The following is a 17,322-nucleotide window of genomic DNA, read 5'->3' as shown; positions in this document are numbered from 1 at the left end:
TATTTTGTTAAATGAAATAAGTAAATCATAAAACTTGATATACAATGTCACCCTATACTTTTAAATATATATTATCTATATAAAAGCTAGATTTAAATATAGCAAAAATGTTCATAGTGATTATATTTAGGTGATGAGAATATATGATATTTTGGCTTCCATCTTTGTATTTTTTGTAATATAATTTTTAGGAGTCAGGTTTATTGAAGGATTATTTACATCTAAAACTCACCCATTTTAGGTGTATGTGTTTTGGCCAATATCTACAATAATGTATCCACTACCATAATCAAAATACAGAATATTCCTTTGCCCCTAAACGTTCCTTTGTGCCTTTTTGTAGCCAATTCCCTCCCCCTAGTTACCGGCCCTTGGCAACCACTGATCTTATTTCAGTCTTGACAGTTTTGCCTTTTCTTTAATGTCATATAAATAAAAACATATATAGACTGTAGCCTTTTGTTGCTGGCTTATGTCAATTGGCATGAGTGCTTTTGAGAGTCAGCCATGTTGTTGCACTTACAAGTAGTTCGTTTCTTTGCATTAATAAGCCATACTTCACAGCATAGAGGTACCATAATGTGTTTTCATCGGTTAGTGGACATTGGGTTGTCTTCAATTTTGGACTAATTATATCAACTTGCTAGTGCTGCCCTAACTAAGTACCACTCACTGGGTAGCTTAAACAACAGAAATATACTGTTCGACAGTTCTAAAGGCTACAAATCGAAAATCGAGGTTCCAGCAAGATTTGTTCCTGCTTTTTTTTTTTTTTTTTTTTGGTAGAATCTTTTTTATTCAGAAGAAAAATTCCCCCAAAAAAGTTTTCCAACCACACACAGAAGGGGTATGGGTAGGGGGACGTGTCTGGGCATCAGCCCTGTCCCCCAGTCCATGTGGTTTTGGCAGCAATAAGGGGTGTGGGATAATGGTCCCCCAAATAAAATGGTGTATGGGTAGGGAAGGGGGATGCAAAGCTGTAGGGGGCGGTAAAGGGCAAGAGAGGGACGAAGGCAGTACTGGGAACGCCAAAAGTGGGAGGTCATTTCATAACATTTCTTGTTGATCAAACCACCGTGGACACTTTCTTTGCCCATCAGCAGGACTAGCGTCAGTCTTGGTGACAGTGACATTGAAAGTGGGGGCTCCACCGGTACTCTTGGTATACTAAGATCCATGCAAAATTCCCCATCCTGCAGCAGTGAGTCCCGGATCACTGAACATTTCTGGCCCCCAAGCGTCAGCCCATTCACAAAAACACTTGACCGGTCTTTGCCAGCTAGGACACTAGCCTCAGCTGGCGTGATGCTAGCGAAGGTTTTCCAGGAGACGGCGGCCCAGATGGAGGGCGAGTCCTTGTAGCCCATGATGGCCGCGTCCTGACAGACGGAAGGGACTTCTGCCATGAGGTTGTCGATGTAGGCGTCCACCCGTCCATGGCGCTGCTGCTGGGGCCGCGGGCTGCGCTTGGGCTGCCTTTCCTGGCGGGCGGCGGGAGGTGGAGGTGGAGAGCTGGGGGCACGCGCTGCAGTCCAGACCCTGGCTCCGCTTGCTGTGCAGCAGCCTTCGTACCACCCCCGGTTTGTTCCTTACCTGGGTCATGAGGGAAGAAGGATCTTTTCCCGTTCTCTCTCTCTGGCTATCTTTATGTTTACATGGCATGCTCCCTGTATCTGTGCCTGTGTTCACGTTTCTCCTTTTAAAAAGACTCCAGTCATACTGGATTAAAAGCCCACTCTACTCCAGTATGATTTCATGTTAATTAATTATATCTGTAACCACCCTATTTCCAAATAAGGTCACATTCTGAGGTACTGGGGTTAGGACTTCATCATATTAAGTGAGGAACAGGGGGTAATTCAACCCGTAACAAATAGTAAAGCTGCTATAAGCATTTGTGTATAAGTCTTTGTGTAGTCATATATTTTCATTTCTCTTGGGTAAATACATAGGAATAGAATTGCTGGATCATAGGGTAATTGTATGTTTAACTTTATAAGAAACTGCCAAACTGTTTTCCAGGATGGCTGTACTATTTCATATTCCTACCAGCGGTGTATAAGAGTTCCTGTGGCTCCACATCCTTGTCAACATTTGGTATTGTCAGGTTTTTAAAAATTGTAGTCATTCTGACAAGTGTGTGGTAGTATCTCCTTGTGGCTTTAATTTCACATCCCTAAAGACTAATGATGTTATTTATCATCCGTATATTTTCACTGACAAAGTGAAACGGTACACATCTTTTGCCCATTTTCAAAATTAGATTACTTTTTTTTAGTGAGTCATGAGACTCACTACATATATATGTCTTATATATATTATATATTCTAGATACGAGTCCTTTGGCAAACATGAGATTTGTAAATATTTTCATTCAGTCTGTAGCTTGTCTTTTCATTTTCTTTTTTTCCCCTGAGAAAAATAGTCTTTTCATTTTCTTAAGAATGTCTTGAAAAGCAGAAAATTTTCATTTTGATAAAGTCCATTTTATCTTCTTTTAAAATGTTTGTTTATGCTTTTTATGCTTAGTGATAAAGTCCATTTTATCTTCTTTTAAAATTTTTGTTCATGCTTTTTGTGTCTTATCTAAGAAATTTGCCTAAGTCAACATCACAGAGATTTTTCTCCTGTCTTCTTCTAAAAATTTTATGATTTTATGTTTCACATTTAGACCTATGGTTCATTTTGTGTTAAGTTTTGTATGTGGTATGGAGTATTTTTTCTTAAAATTTCAACAATATAACATTTTTGGTTCTGGAAAGATGACATAATGTTATTTATTATCTGTATCTTTCCTTTCGTAAAGTATACACATCTTTTGTACTTGTAGCACCAGATATACTAGATAAAATAAAACAAAAACTACTTTTAATACAAAGCCTTGTTTATAAGAAAAACCAGGAAATTTCCTGTGCAAAAAATGAGAAGGGATCTGAAAGCAGTGTGCTGAGTATATGGATCAATACAGGTAGCTGCCTGTATTTTTTCATGCGGGTAAGGATCAGGGTATAAAGTTTCTACTGACCTAGGGACTTGGGGTAAACAACCATGTGAGCACAGGAGAGGAGTCTCGGGTTTACTTACAGTTGCCTATTGTGGCTGAGACGCTATATAAAGTAGGAATCCCTGAGGGGGTGTGCTTTCAGTGAGAGAAAGGCAAAAGGAAAACAATCATTTACCTACTTAAGAAAATGAAAAGTAAGCTTGAGTCACTTCTGAGAAGTCTCTTGAAAAACTGAAACTGCCTTGCACCTTGCACAGATTTGATGATTGAGTTGATAACGCCTGAGGGGTCCAGAAACCTCCATTGTTTAAAAGAAATAATCATTTAAAAATTGATACCTGGCCCAGGCATGGTGGCTCATGCCTGTAATCCCAGCTTGGGATCCCAGTTTGGGAGGCTAAGGCGAGTGGATCACCTGAGGTCAGGAGTTTGAGACCAGCCTGGCCAACATGGTGCAACCCCATCTCTACTAAAAATACAAAATTAGCTGGATGTGGTGGCAGATGCCTGTAGTCCCAGCTAGTCAGGAGGCTGAGACAGGAGAATCACTTGAAACTGGGAGGCAGAAACTGCATTGAGCCAAGATTCGCACCACTGCATTCCAGCCTGGGCCAGACAGAGTGAGACTCTCTCTCTCAAAAAAAAAAAAAAAAAAAAAAAAAATTGATACCTGATACCTGATAATTCCCTCTGAATGCTTGGCACAATTAATATAAAACAGGAGAGCAATTTCTACTGAGATTCCCACAGGAAAAAAATACCCCTATTAAAGATAAGTTACTGATAAAAATGTATAAAACAAGGCAGAACCCATTAGGCACACCATAGATGTCTTCTTAACTTGTGTGTTGCACGCAGCAAGGGCACATGGAGGATGATGAGAACAGAGCCCCTACAGTGTATATATGTTGTGGTGGCCCCAGAAACCGTTTACCATCAGCAAGAACCAGCAGGCATTGCAACAGGTGGATTAGAGCCCAAGAACTTCATAATATTGCCACAACAATAATATCAAAGAGAACTCAAAACAGACATTTAAAAATAATTGAAGACTTGACATAAATACTTAAAATCCTAAGAAAATAATATGACATTATAAAAATAAAAGAACAAGCAGATTTGAAATTTTGGAAAAAGATAATATATGTTGTCAAGATGGCACCACAGAGAGCTAAAGAGAGAAAATATGACAGAAAAGAAGGTGCTTGGGGGATGATTGACATGCTCTTTTAAGATGTGGCTCTTTAGCAGTTTTTTTCGATAGAAAGAGACTATTACAGGGCAAGAAGTTCTTTAGCTTTCTCCATTTTCTGAGCTGAAAAAGAAAATTGCACAAAGAAAAATCTTAAGGGATCTGGACTTTAGATATTATATATCACAATAAAACCCCAAGAAAGGGTCTTTTATTAGAGAATTAGAATTAATAGCAAGGTGACAAACTGCAGAATATAGTTGTTATTAAGGCAGACACGGTTGGAACAGACAGAACTGTTTAGGCATCTGATAAACTCCAAGTGGAAGAAGTTTTTAAACATCTTTATGGAAAAATGGGAGAAATAAGAATTAAATGGTGATACTTAATGCTTCAGTTTCATGGAAAAAGAGAGCCTAGATTGTATCTGGGGTTTCTTTAAGTCTTTCTAAAATTATTTATTTATATTAAGCAAAGTAGTTGTGGGGAAAGTTACATTCATATTTACACTTTTCATTGTTAGATCATACTTTGGATTATTTCAATCACATCTGGAGTATGTTTATAATTGGGGGCTGTTGCCAAATGCAGGGATCCAATATTTACTTGGTAATATCATCTACAATCACAAGCAGAACGCCAAGAAGGAAATCATCAGTCTCTTCAGAGCTGACATATACTTCCAATTAATACAGTACAGCAAGTATCTTATCAAAATTTCCTTTCAAATATAATATGAACTACTGGTGAATGGACAAAAGTAGGAAGCACTAAAGACTAGAGCGAGGACGAAGGCCTTCAGCAAGAGACAACGTGCTTACAAAAACAGGCCTGGACTGCTTTAGAAAGTCATCACCAATGGTCTTCAGCCTTCCTTTTAATAAAATAAGGAAGGAAGAAATCACTTCAAATTTTAAAAGTAGATTAGTTAGAATTTTAGCTGCACACTTCTGGGAAAGTGATTTTCTCTCCTTCTAACGTCTCCCATTAAGTAGGGCATACTGTTCAGAATTCAAAACCTGCTGGCCAAGTTTCCAGGGTAAACAAGACTTTGTGGCTCTAGAATGAGCCCTGTTTTGAAAGCTGAATGATTTTTTGGGAGAAGAGAGAGGAACAAGAGTTCTTAAATAAAAGGAATATGGACTTTAAAAATAAACAATGAAGTCTGAAATGCCTGAAGTTTGTTCCTGGCACCAGGATGTCTCCAGGCAACTTTAGGCACATACAATACTGAGCCAACTTGGCTGAGCCCAGAGCAGGCGGTGGACCTGAAAACAGCTCGGTGTAAAAGCTATCAAGAACTGGGATTTGGGCTATGTTTACAGAGATTGATCTTAGGAGACAACATACGCTTTTTGGGAAAGCAGCATAACAAAATTTTGGGGACAACAAACTTTTTAGGAACGCTAGGAAACGATGGACACTACTTGAAGGAAAGACATAGTATGGGGAAATGCTCCATTGAATAAATTAGATAGAAGAATGTAAGGTTAAGTATCAGAAATGAAAGAAAACTAAGTAAATAGTTGGCTTTTCATTGTTGTTGGCTGATCTTTGTCTGAAATAGAGGATTTTAAACTTTTGTTTTAAATCTACCTTGACAATGCTGAACAAACTCCTTGACTCAAGGAAGGTAAGATGGGAAATAAAAGTTTCACCTTACAGGATAATAAACAGGTTTAGTTTAAGGATAGCCAGCAAGATTGAGAGTTAAAGAGAAAAAGTTGCAAAACAATGATATTTTCCCAGTTTTCTTATGAAAGAAGCCATTGTTCACTGAGCTAGTAACATTTTTTTCGTTAAGAAAATTATGTTTTTATAAGGCTAACAGCCCTACTTTTTTGCTCTTCACTTTATGGAGATAAAATGTGCTTTGATTTGTAGTTGTTTTATGTCTTTTTTTTTTTTTTTTTTTTTTTTGGTTTGGAGACAGAGTTTCGTTCTTTTGCCCAGGCTGGAATGAAGTGGCGCGATCTCGGCTCACTGCAACCTCTGTCCCCCGGGTTCAAGCGATTCTCCTGCCTTAGCCTCCTGAGTAGCTGGGATTACAGGTGTAAGCTACCATGCCTAGCCAGTAGGCATGGTGGCAGCGCCTATAATCCCAGCACTTTGGGAGGCCGAGGTGGGCAGATCTCCTGAGGTCAGGAGTTCAAGACCAGCCTAGCCAACATGGTGAAACCCCGTCTCTACTAAAAATATAAAAATTAGCCGGGTATGATGGTGCATGCCTGTGATCCCAGCTACTTGGGAGGCTGAGGCAGCAGAATTGTTTGAACCTGGGAGGCAGAGGCTGCAGTGAGTTGAGATTGTGCCACTTCACCCTAGCCTGGGCAACAAAGTGAGACTTCGTCTCAAAAAAAAAAAAAAAAAAAAAAAAAAAAAGAAAGAAATGTAGTTATCATGACTGCAGCAAGGTGTGAAAATTGTTTTAAAAATTGTATAATTTGATGTAAAAGAGTTAATGGCAACCTAAGTTTTTCTTAGTGGTGCATTTTTTTCTAATCCCTATAAAAATTAGTTTATCTCAGGGTTTATCACCATTAGCACTCTTAACATTTTGGGCCAGATATTTCTTTGAAGTGGGGGGCTGTTCTGTGCATCGAAGGATGCTCAGGGCCTCCCCTAACTAGAGCATCCCCTCTAGCTATGAGAACCAAAAATGTCTCCAGATAGTGACAGATGTTCTCTAAAGGGCAAAATCATCTCCAGTTGTGAACCACTGGTTTATTTTAATAGTGTTAAGATATGCTACTTAAGATTCACTTTCTAATTACAGTAGCAGTACAGTAAGCTTGTTTAGTTAATATGCTCAACAATAGTGTGCTTGTGACAAAGTAATTGGAGTTGAGATAATCCATATAAAGAACCTAGACTGTGCCTGGCACCACTTCAGTACTTAAAAATACCAGTGATGATAATGATGGCTCTGAAGGCAATGGAAAGGGGGAAGGAAGGAGAGGAGGGACGGAGAAGAGGAGGAGAAAGGAAATGAGTGAGAGGATGAGCACAGGCATATGTTATACTCTCTCTGCTTGGAAATGTATAGAATCAGCTGATTCTGATTCTCACTTGGTACCAACTCAGAGCTGGTGAGCAGGGAGGAGGCAGAGGAGAGGGGAGCAGTCATGTGGGAGGTAAAAGAATTGGATGGGTTTGGCCAGGTGTGGTGGCTCACTCCTGTAATTCCAGCACTTTGGGAGGCCGAGGTGGGTGGATCACCTGAGGTCAGGAGTTCAGGACCAGCCTGACCAACATGGTGAAACTCTGTCTCTACTAAAAATACAAAAATTAGCCAGCCGTGGTGGCGGGCGCCTGTAATCCCAGCTACTTGGGCGGCTGAGGCAGGAGAATTACTTGAACCTGGGAGGCGGAAGTTGCAGTGAGCCAAGATCATGCCACTGCACTCCAGCCTGGGTGACAGAGCAAGACTCTGTCTCAAAAAAGAAAAGAAAAAAAGGGATGGGTTTTTCATTCAAAATATTATTTTTTCTTGTTACAGTTATCTCTAGGGCTTAACTTCCTTACACACAGGGCATTTTCTGGTACAAATTAAGATCAACTTGGTTTTAGAAAAATACACACCCATCAGACAAGTAGGATTTATTTCCAGGGCAGATTAGAGAAAGTAGATGTTACATTACTTAATTCATTAAGGCATTAAATGTTCTCATATTACATTTGTATTTACTTAAGTTCACACTCATTTTGTGTATAGATTCCATAAATATTTAATGTGTGTGACACACTAATAAATGTTAATTGCATGCACTTCTATTAACTTTACTTCAGTGAATACCAGCAAGCATCTTGGGAGGAAGATGTCCTACCCATTTAAAGGGAGGATACGAGACTCAGAAAAGATAAGTGGTTGCCCAGGATAACTCTCAACTTATTCTGACACGTGAGCACAGGTCTTTCTTCCCTCAGGCCGTGGCCCTTTCTGCCACCACACAGCTGCTCTTCATGAACTCAATTGCGTACAACTGGACGCGGGCAAACCATGCTGCTCCTGAGAAATGGCAGATGGCTTATTTTCTTCCCCTCATACCTTTTTTCTCTTTGTTGTCTCTTTTCCTCCATCTCCCTCTTCCACTCCTTAGGCCTGTCAGCAACACCCTGTTGCTCGCTTATACTGCTAAAGGGAGCCAGAGTTAAAGACATTGTTGTGGATGGCGTTCTACTAGGGATCCAGCTGCTGCATTAAGAAGGACAACCATTAAGGTAGTTTGTTTGTTTGTTTTTGAGACACAGTTTTGCTCTTGTCACCCAGGCTGGAGTGCAATGGCACAATCTCGGCTCACTGCAACCTCCGCCTCCTGGGTTCAAGTGATTCTCCTGCCTCAGCCTCCTGAGTAACTGGGATTACAGGCACCCACAACCATGCCCAGCTAAATTTTGTATTTTTAAAGTAGAGACAGGGTTTCACCATGTTGCTTAGGCTAGTCTTGAACTCCTGACCTCTGGTGATCCACCCGCGTTGGCCTCCCAAAATGCTGAGATTATAGGTGTGAGCCATCATGCCCAGCCAAATAGTTCTAATAGAGATTTCTTATTGGTTTTGTACCATTGCAGAAAGCAAGAAGAACCCTCAGGGGTGTCAATAGAAGCCTACTGTAGTGCCTGCCTGATATTAGCCAGTGGGTATATGTGAGTACAGCTATACTAGTTTTGTTTGTTTGTTTGTTTAGATGGGGGTCTCGCTCTATTGCCCAGGCTAGAGTGCAGTGGTATGATCATGACTCACTGCAGCCTCAACCTCCTGTGCTCAAGTGATCCTCCTGCCTCAGGCTCCTGAGTAGCTGGGACTACAGGCGGGCTTTAGTGTCCGGCTAGTTATTTTTTGTACAGACAGGTCTCACTATGTTACCCAGGCTGGTCTTGAACTCCTGACTTCAAGTGATCCTACTGCCTCAGCTTCTCAGAATTCTGGGATAATAGGAGTGAGCCACCATGCCCGGTCAGCTGTACTAGTCTTAACTTATTTCACTACTTCTTTTTCTTTGGTAAACAGTTGCTTTCCTGAGCCCCTGAGTGCTCCTACCCTGAGCCCTGGGCCCAGTCCTCCCAATTCCTCGTTGTACAGTACCAATTTTAAAGTATTTTGAGTATCACCCTGCTTTGGGCTAGTGCTTCGAATGCTTTTAGCTAATAACTAAGTTCTATAAAAAACATATTTCATTGAGCTTGCAGGTCACACTAAGGAGGGTAGACTATTTTTTTTTTTTTTTTTTTTTTTTTTGAGATGGAGTCTCGCTCTGCCGCCCAGGCTGGAGTGCAGTGGCCCGATCTCAGCGCACTGCAAGCTCCGCCTCCCGGGTTCACGCCATTCTCCTGCCTCAGCCTCCCCAGTAGCTGGGACTACAGGCGCCCGCCACCTCGCCCGGCTAGTTTTTTGTATTTTTTAGTAGAGACGGGGTTTCACCGTGTCAGCCAGGATGGTCTCGATCTCCTGACCTCGTGATCCGCCCGCCTCGGCCTCCCAAAGTGCTGGGATTACAGGCTTGAGCCACCGCGCCCGGCCAGGAGGGTAGACCATTAAGAGGACAAATTTGCCAATTAAAAGGGAGTATATGGCTAGTAAAAATGGGAAGAAATTTAAGAGAAGTGAGATGAAAATATAGCAGTAATCTGGCCAGGCACGGTGGCTCAAACCTGTAATCCCAGCACTTTGGGAGGCCGAGACGGGCGGATCACGACGTTAGGAGATCGAGACCATCCTGGCTAACATGGTGAAACCCCGTCTCTACTAAAAAATACAAAAAACTAGCTGGGCGAGGTGGCGGGCGCCTGTAGTCCCAGCTACTCCGGAGGCTGAGGCAGGAGAATGGCGTAAACCCGGGAGGCGGAGCTTGCAGTGAGCTGAGATCCGGCCACTGCACTCCAGCCTGGGCGACAGAGTGAGACTCCGTCTCAAAAAAAAAAAAAAAAAAAGAAAAGAAAATATAGCAGTAATCTCTCTGCACCTTGATGTTGATGTCATCACCATTCCTCAACTTTGATCTAAAGAGAAAGGTGAGAGGAATGAGGAAGAGGCCTGAAAGGGAAGGAGAGAGGGCCTGGCATGGTGTAGATGCACCAGAAATATTTGTAACTGAATAGATAATTGAATACATGACTGAATGACAGTAGAACTGCCACCACAGAATATTTGCTTCTGAGCACTGAATAAGATAATCCATCAATGCAACAAGTGTAAAGCACATGCCCTGTGTTAGATTTGGGCTAGGATACAAAGTGGAATCAAGCATGGTCTTACCAAAGACTATTAATTAATTCAGAAGAAAAATATAAGGTTGAGAAATGAGAAATGTATGCAGCAAGGACTTGATGGGCCAGAGAAAGTTCTGGATTAAAAAGAAAAAGAAATTAACATGATACTGGTATTAGCAGAAGTAAAACCACCAAGTTTTATGAGATCCTTCTCCCACTCTACCCAACCTTGCTAAACTGACACTCAGTATGGGGCCCACCTTTTAAGACAATGTCGAGAATGTGAAAATGCTCCAAGAGAGTAGCCAGAAGCAGGGCTGACTTCATGGGCATACGACAAGCGCAGTCCCAGCAGGCCACTCTCAGAAGGGCACTGCACTTGGTGGTTAAAAGCTCTGTCATCTTGAAATTTTTAATATTTTATCTTTGAACTTGTGTGCTGTGAGTGAAGTCCAGTGGGACAATGGAGCACGCATGTGAGCAGAGGAGATACGGGCATGCTTGTTTCCCTCATGCCTTGCAATTCATTTGCACATAACATTCATGATTGCTACCCCACTCCCATGACACACAAGAAGTGTGTCTACTTGCTTGTGCTTGCTTTGAGTCTCGCCCAACTCCTATGTATGTGGGTCCACCAGAATTCTATGCTCATGTCTACACACCTCATATCAGCAGATGCTCATACTGGCATATGCTCCACATGTATCACCATGTGCCCAGACCAACACATCTACAACAGCAGAAGTGCTGATAGCACCAAGAGGCCATCCTTTCCATTAGAACCAGAACTTGTTTCCAATGCAGAAAGAAGGTAATGGTATTCAGAGAAATAAGAATGACCTAGCAACCCTATCATATACAGTTTTTTATTTTTTTAAGACGGAGTCTTGCTCTGTCACCCAGGCTTGAGTGCAGTGGCATGATCTCGGATCACTGCAACCTCTGCCTCTCGAGTTTAAGCGATTACAGGCATGTGCCACCATATCCAGCTAATTTTTGTATTTTTTAGTAGAAATGAGGTTTTGCCATGTTGGCCAGGCTGGTCTTGAACTCCTGGCCTCAGGTGATCCACCTACCTCGGCCTCCCAAAGTTCTGGGGTTATAGGCATGAGCCACTGAGTCCGGCCTCTATCATATACACTTTTACTTGCATTATTTCCTGTATGACCCAATCACTTATGTTAAAAATGTTGACATAGAAGGAAAGGGGAAATAGGTCCATCCCTAGTTGCCATATTATAAGGAATAAGTTATTTCTTTTTTTTTTTTTTAGACAGAGTCTCTCTCTGTTGACCAGGCTGGAGTACAGTGGCATGATCTTGGCTCACTGCAACCTCTGCCTCCCAGGTTCAAGCAATTCTCCTGCCTCAGCCTCACGAGTAGCTGAGAGTACAGGCGTGCACCACCAGGACCAGCTAACTTTTGTATTTTTAGTAGAGATGGGGTTTTGCCATATTGGCCAGGCTGGTCTCAAACTCCTGACCTCAGGTGATCTACCTGCCTTGACCTCTCAAAGTGCTGGGATTACAGGTGGGAGACACTGCACCCAGCCAGGAATAAGTTCTTTCTTAATCATCAGTGATCCAAAGGTAGAGAGTGTTGGTAGAATGTGAACATATCAAGAAATTTAAAAAAAAAAAACCAGTTTTATGTAGTATTATCATCCTTGTTCTAATAAGAATGAAACAATTTATATTTATGAGCTGTAAAATGCAAACTGTGAAATTTTAGTGATTCCGCATATAAGATAAAAGCTCTTGTAATTTCTATTTAAAACTGGCATTGCATAAAATAAGATGAATGGTAAAATTCATTCTAATAATTAAATTTAAACTTTAAAATTTAGAATACTTCTATTACACTTAAACATTATTTTTAAATGTGGTAAAATACATATAACATAAAATTTACTATCTTAACCATTTTTAAGTGTACAGTTTGGTGACATTAAGCACATTCACATTGTTGTGCAATGATCACCATGATCCAATTCTAGAATTTTTTAAACTAGCAAAACTGAAATTCTGTACCTATTATATACATATACATATGTGTGTGTGTGTGTGTGCGTGCGCGCACATATATATATATAGAGAGAGAGAGATGGAGTCTCGCTCTGTCGTCCAGGTTGGAGTGCAGTGACGCGATCTCCGCTCACTGCAAGCTCTGCCCCCTGGGTTCATGCCATTCTCCTGCCTCAGCCTCCTGAGTAGCTGGGACTACAGGAGCCTGCCACCATGTCTGGCTAATTTTTTTGTATTCTTAGTAGAGATGGGGTTTCACCATGTTTGCCAGGATGGTCTCGATCTCCTGACCTCGTGATCTGCCTGCCTCGGCCTCCAAAAGTGCTGGGATTACAGGCATGAGCCACCGCACCTGTCCATCTGTACCTAGTAAATATTAACTCCTCATTCTCTCCTCTCTCCAGCCCCTGCCAACCACCATTCTACTTTGACTACTGAATTTGATTACTCTAGATACCTCATAGAAGTGGAATCGTAAGATATTTGTCCTTTTGGGACTGACTGGCTTATTCTACTTTATATAATGTCCTCAAAATTCATCCGTCTTTTAGAAGTGTCAGAATTCCCTTCCTTTATTTAAAGCTGCATAATATTCCATTGTATGTACATTCCACATTTTGTTATCCATTCATCTGTCAGTGCACACTTGGTTGCTTCTACTCCTTGATTATTGTGAATGGTGCTGTCATGAACATGAGTATACCAGTATCTGTTTGAACCCCTGCTTTCAATTATTTTGGGTATATACCCAGAAGTGGAATTGCAGGATCATATGGTACTTCTATTTTTAGTTTTTTGAGGAACTGGCACAATGTTTTCCCTAAAGTCTATAACAATTTACCTTCCCAACAACAGTGTACAAGGGTTCCAATTTTCCCATATCCTCACCAATACTTATTTATTTATTTTTTTAATAGTATCCATTCTAGTAAGTGTGAGGTGGTATTTCTTTTTTTGTTTTTTGAGACAGTCCTACTTTGTCACCCAGGCTGGAGTGCAGTGGCGTGATCTCGGCTCACTGCAACCTCCGCCTCCCAGGTTCAAAAGATTCTGCTGCCTCAGCCTCATGAGTAGCTGGGACTACAGGCATGCACCCCTACATCTGGCTAATTTTGTATTTTTAGTACAGATGGGGTTTCACCATGTTGGCCAGGCTGGTCTCCATCTCCTGACCTCAAGTGATCCACCCGCCTCCGCCTCCCAAAGTGCTGGGATTACAGGCATGAGCCACCGTGCCTGACCTGAGGTAGTATTTCATTGTGATTTTGATTTTGATTTCCGCAATAATTACTGATGTTGACCCTCTTATGCTTTGTAATTAATAAAAATATTTTTAAAGGAAAAAGCCATATATTGGTACTTTAACATCATTTTCTCTGTGCTCTTTTTTTCTCACTGCCTCTTTGATCAGGTCTTTATTCAAAAGAAGGTGTCCAAAATGATTTGATCTTTATGGAATAGTCAAATTTAAGAGTTTATGCAGCAGACTTCTCTTCCTCTGTAGTAGGCTTCTTTTCTGCTGGCTTCTTTTCAGGGGCTGGTTTTTTGGTAGCTGCTGCCTTTTTTCCCACCAGAGGTTTCTTCTGCTTTTTAACATCAACAGCAGGCTTCTTTCCTTTCTTACCTACCACAGGCTTCTTGCCTGCAACCTACTTCTCATCCGATTTGGCTTCTAGTGCGGCAGCTGCCGCTGCTGCCTTATCCACCCCGAGCTTGTGATTCCTGGCCTGGTGAAGAATGGTGTTCCGACGCATGGTCTTTGCGTATGGGTTTAGCTTCAACATGATTCTCACATTTTTCAGTGGGTTCTTCTTTAGGACTCTGCAATGAATCTCCTTGCATGGTGCTCGAAGGGCTCTCTGGATCTCTGGGCTTTTTAAGATTTTGCTACGATCTGTATTGATCATCTTGTGGATGGGAAGATTGTAGTTACTCTTGGGGGAAGCAGCTTTAGGGCAAATGCCATACAATTCATCTAACTTCCGGAAAGCACTTTCGGTCCAAATGCAGAAACGTCCCACAGGCCCACCAGGAGCAAGTTTCAAAATGTTCAGTTTGCTTATGTTAAGCAGAGTAATTCCAGGGATGTTTCTGAAGGCCTTGATGATACCATTATCCTCATGATGGATGATGCAGGGGCCTCTGTGCTGGATACGGTGACGGTTTCTCATTTTGCCCTTGCCAACTCTCATTTGCTGAGAGGCATAGTCCTTTTTGATATCATTCCAGGCTTTAAGTTTCTTAAGAAGCAAAACAGCCTCCTTGATCTTCTTGTATCCTCCAACTTTATCTTCGACTACCAAAGGAAGTTCAGGAACTTCCTCAATACGATGACCTTTAGATATGACCAGTGCTAGTAAGGCTGAGGCAGCCAGGGTAGAACAGATGGCATATCGTTTTTGGGTTGGGTTCACTCTATGATGCTAACGGCATCAGGTTTTGGTTGGTGCAAACATTCGGCCTCCATAACACGTTTCCAGAAGCACCCTGGCCAGAAAGGTGAGTCCCACCACCTCGAACTCTGGGAATTTGAGCCACAGCTCTGTCAGTACCCAAAGACTCAGCACTGGTCTGATGACCTGCTAATTCACCGACAGCATACAGCTGTCTGTTGTGTTTGTGCAAGTTGGTGTGAACAAAGTTCACAATATCTGGTTGAATAGGAGCCTTGAATACAGCAGGCAAAGTGACATTTTTGTCAGATGACTCCCCCTTTTCAGAGTACAGCGATATCAGTGGGCGAGCACACACCATGGCGGAGAGGAGAGAGCCATGCTCTTCTCAGCACTGCTGCTGCCACAGGAAAAGTTCTCTGTGCTTTTAAAAATGTGCCCCACATTTTAATTTTGCACTGGGTCCTGGAAATTATGTAGCCAGCCTTGCATATGGGAAATGTCAATGAAAAAAAAAATGGACTGGGTAGTAACTTAATAATCTGAGTGTATGATACTTGTTTATAGGGAGATAGTGATCATCACCGGTTTCCCATCTCTATTGACTCAGTGAAAGTCTGAGAGATTTATTTAGAAAGGAAAACTGCCTTAGTGAATGCAGCTTGCTGTAAAGAATCTCATCACTAGTTCCACTTTGGATTACAGCCTCGCTCTGTCACACATCACCTGTGTAAGTGCTGGGCAAATCATTAAACCTCTCTCTTGAGCCTTGATTTCAGAGGAGTTATGGGTCTGGTGGCCAGGCAGGTAGGAGGGGGCCAGCATCCTCCTGGAAGTTACTTGCCTTGTTTAGAGGCTACTGAATAGCTTTCAAACAAGCAAGAGTGAAGGGGGAAATGGGGTTTATCTTTCAACAAGGGGGACTGGGCCACTTCTGCAGGCCCAGGGAGTTCTGTGGAATCTGAGCATTCAAGATCCTCAAGTGGGCTGAGTGCAGTGACTCACGTCTGTAATCTCAGCACTTTGGGAAGCCGAGGCAGGAGGACTGTTTGAGCCCAGGAGTTTGAGATCAGCCTAAGTAACATAGCGAGACCTCATCCCAATAAAAAACAAAACAATTAGCCAGGCATGGTGGCATGTGCCTGTAGACCTAACTACTCAGGAGGGTGAGGCAGGAGGATTGCTTAAGCCCAGGATGTTGAGGCTGCAGTGAGCTGTGATCGTGCCACTGCATTCCAGCCCGGGCAACAGAGTGAAATCCTGTCTCAAAAAAAAAAAAAAAAAAAAGACCCTCAGGGGCATCTACCCAGATATCCCATCCCAAGTCTCTAGGCCCTGTTCTTTCCCTAACAAGATCCTGACTTTGGCATAGGAAACTTGCTAAGGCTGAAAATTCATTGTTCTTTGAAATTCTGCCACCTTAAAATGAATTCTGGGCCTGGTCTTCAACTCTCTCTGCTCTTCAGCTTCAGGAAATAAAGGTCTCTTTAAATACTTTCAATTAGAGAATTAGAGAATCTCTGATTCTCATATTTTGCTTTAAATTCACAATTGATTGCCCTGCATCTGTCACATCTGTCATTTTCTTTTTTCCAAGCTAAGAATGGAGTTTAGCAGGAGCTGCTCCATTTCAAAATCCTTAAAATGACCGTATCTCCTGTTCCTCTCAAATGCTAGAGATGGCATGACTTTCACATTCCCCTCTACTTGTATCCCTCTCACTTCACCAGAGGTGAACATTTTAGCAATGAATGCCACTGCTACTGCATGTCAGAGACTACTGATAACAGTACTTACTCCACCTACCACCAGTGATGTGATCCTTCTTGCTCTCTCTTCAGTCGGTGATCTAATTCCAGAATCCCATCCTTAGAACCTGTTTTCTGGGACCAATACGGGTACTAACCTTCTTCAGTTGGGCCCTTTAGAAACAGTTGGCTACAAGGATTCAGACGCATGTGATTTATCGAAGGAGTGCTCAGCTCTCTAAGAGACGAAGAGATGAAAGACAACGAAGGGAAAAGGCCGAGCAAAAATGGTCTCAGATAAAGTCTAGCCTTGGCCAGATTCAAGGGCGTGTGTGGCATCTCAAGCATATATCACAACATCGAGTTGTCCCACCTTCAGATAAGGGGTTCAGGCTTTTGGACCCCAATATCAGTCTACCATTGGCTCCAAGGTACCCCCAGGGATGGGACTCAATTCAGAGGTGAAGTGGCTCCCATTGGCAGACAGCAGTTCTCCAGAGAAGGGGGAAACTGTGAGCCATTGGCAGCAACGTTAACATCCACAATAGCTGGGGAATGGAATCTGGCATCAGATGCACTTTCTACCCTCCTTTCAGGATGGTGACCAGTGTGGCTTACACCGCTAGGATTCCTTGCCGTTTCTTTTTTAATCAGTTTCAAAAATAGGGGAGTCTGGCCAGGCATGGTGGCTCATGCCTGTAACCCCAGCACTTTGGGAGGCTGAGGTGGGATCACTTGAGGTCCAGAG

General features: G+C 42.2%; 2 pseudogenes; both read right to left on the bottom strand.

Annotated features, from left to right (window-relative positions):
- Positions 1–668: 668 nt before the first annotated feature.
- Positions 669–8,357, bottom strand: LOC126957232 (uncharacterized; annotated as a pseudogene).
- Positions 8,358–13,825: 5,468 nt separating this feature from the next.
- On the bottom strand, positions 13,826–15,279 carry LOC126941378 (60S ribosomal protein L4-like; annotated as a pseudogene).
- Between the last annotated feature and the right edge of the window lie 2,043 nt (positions 15,280–17,322).

The sequence above is a fragment of the Macaca thibetana genome, chromosome 1 (assembly GCF_024542745.1).
Source record: "Macaca thibetana thibetana isolate TM-01 chromosome 1, ASM2454274v1, whole genome shotgun sequence".
In the NCBI taxonomy this organism is placed as follows: domain Eukaryota; kingdom Metazoa; phylum Chordata; class Mammalia; order Primates; family Cercopithecidae; genus Macaca; species Macaca thibetana.
The sequence above is the reverse complement of the archived record's forward strand: the minus strand, read 5'-3'. Positions and strand labels throughout refer to the sequence as shown.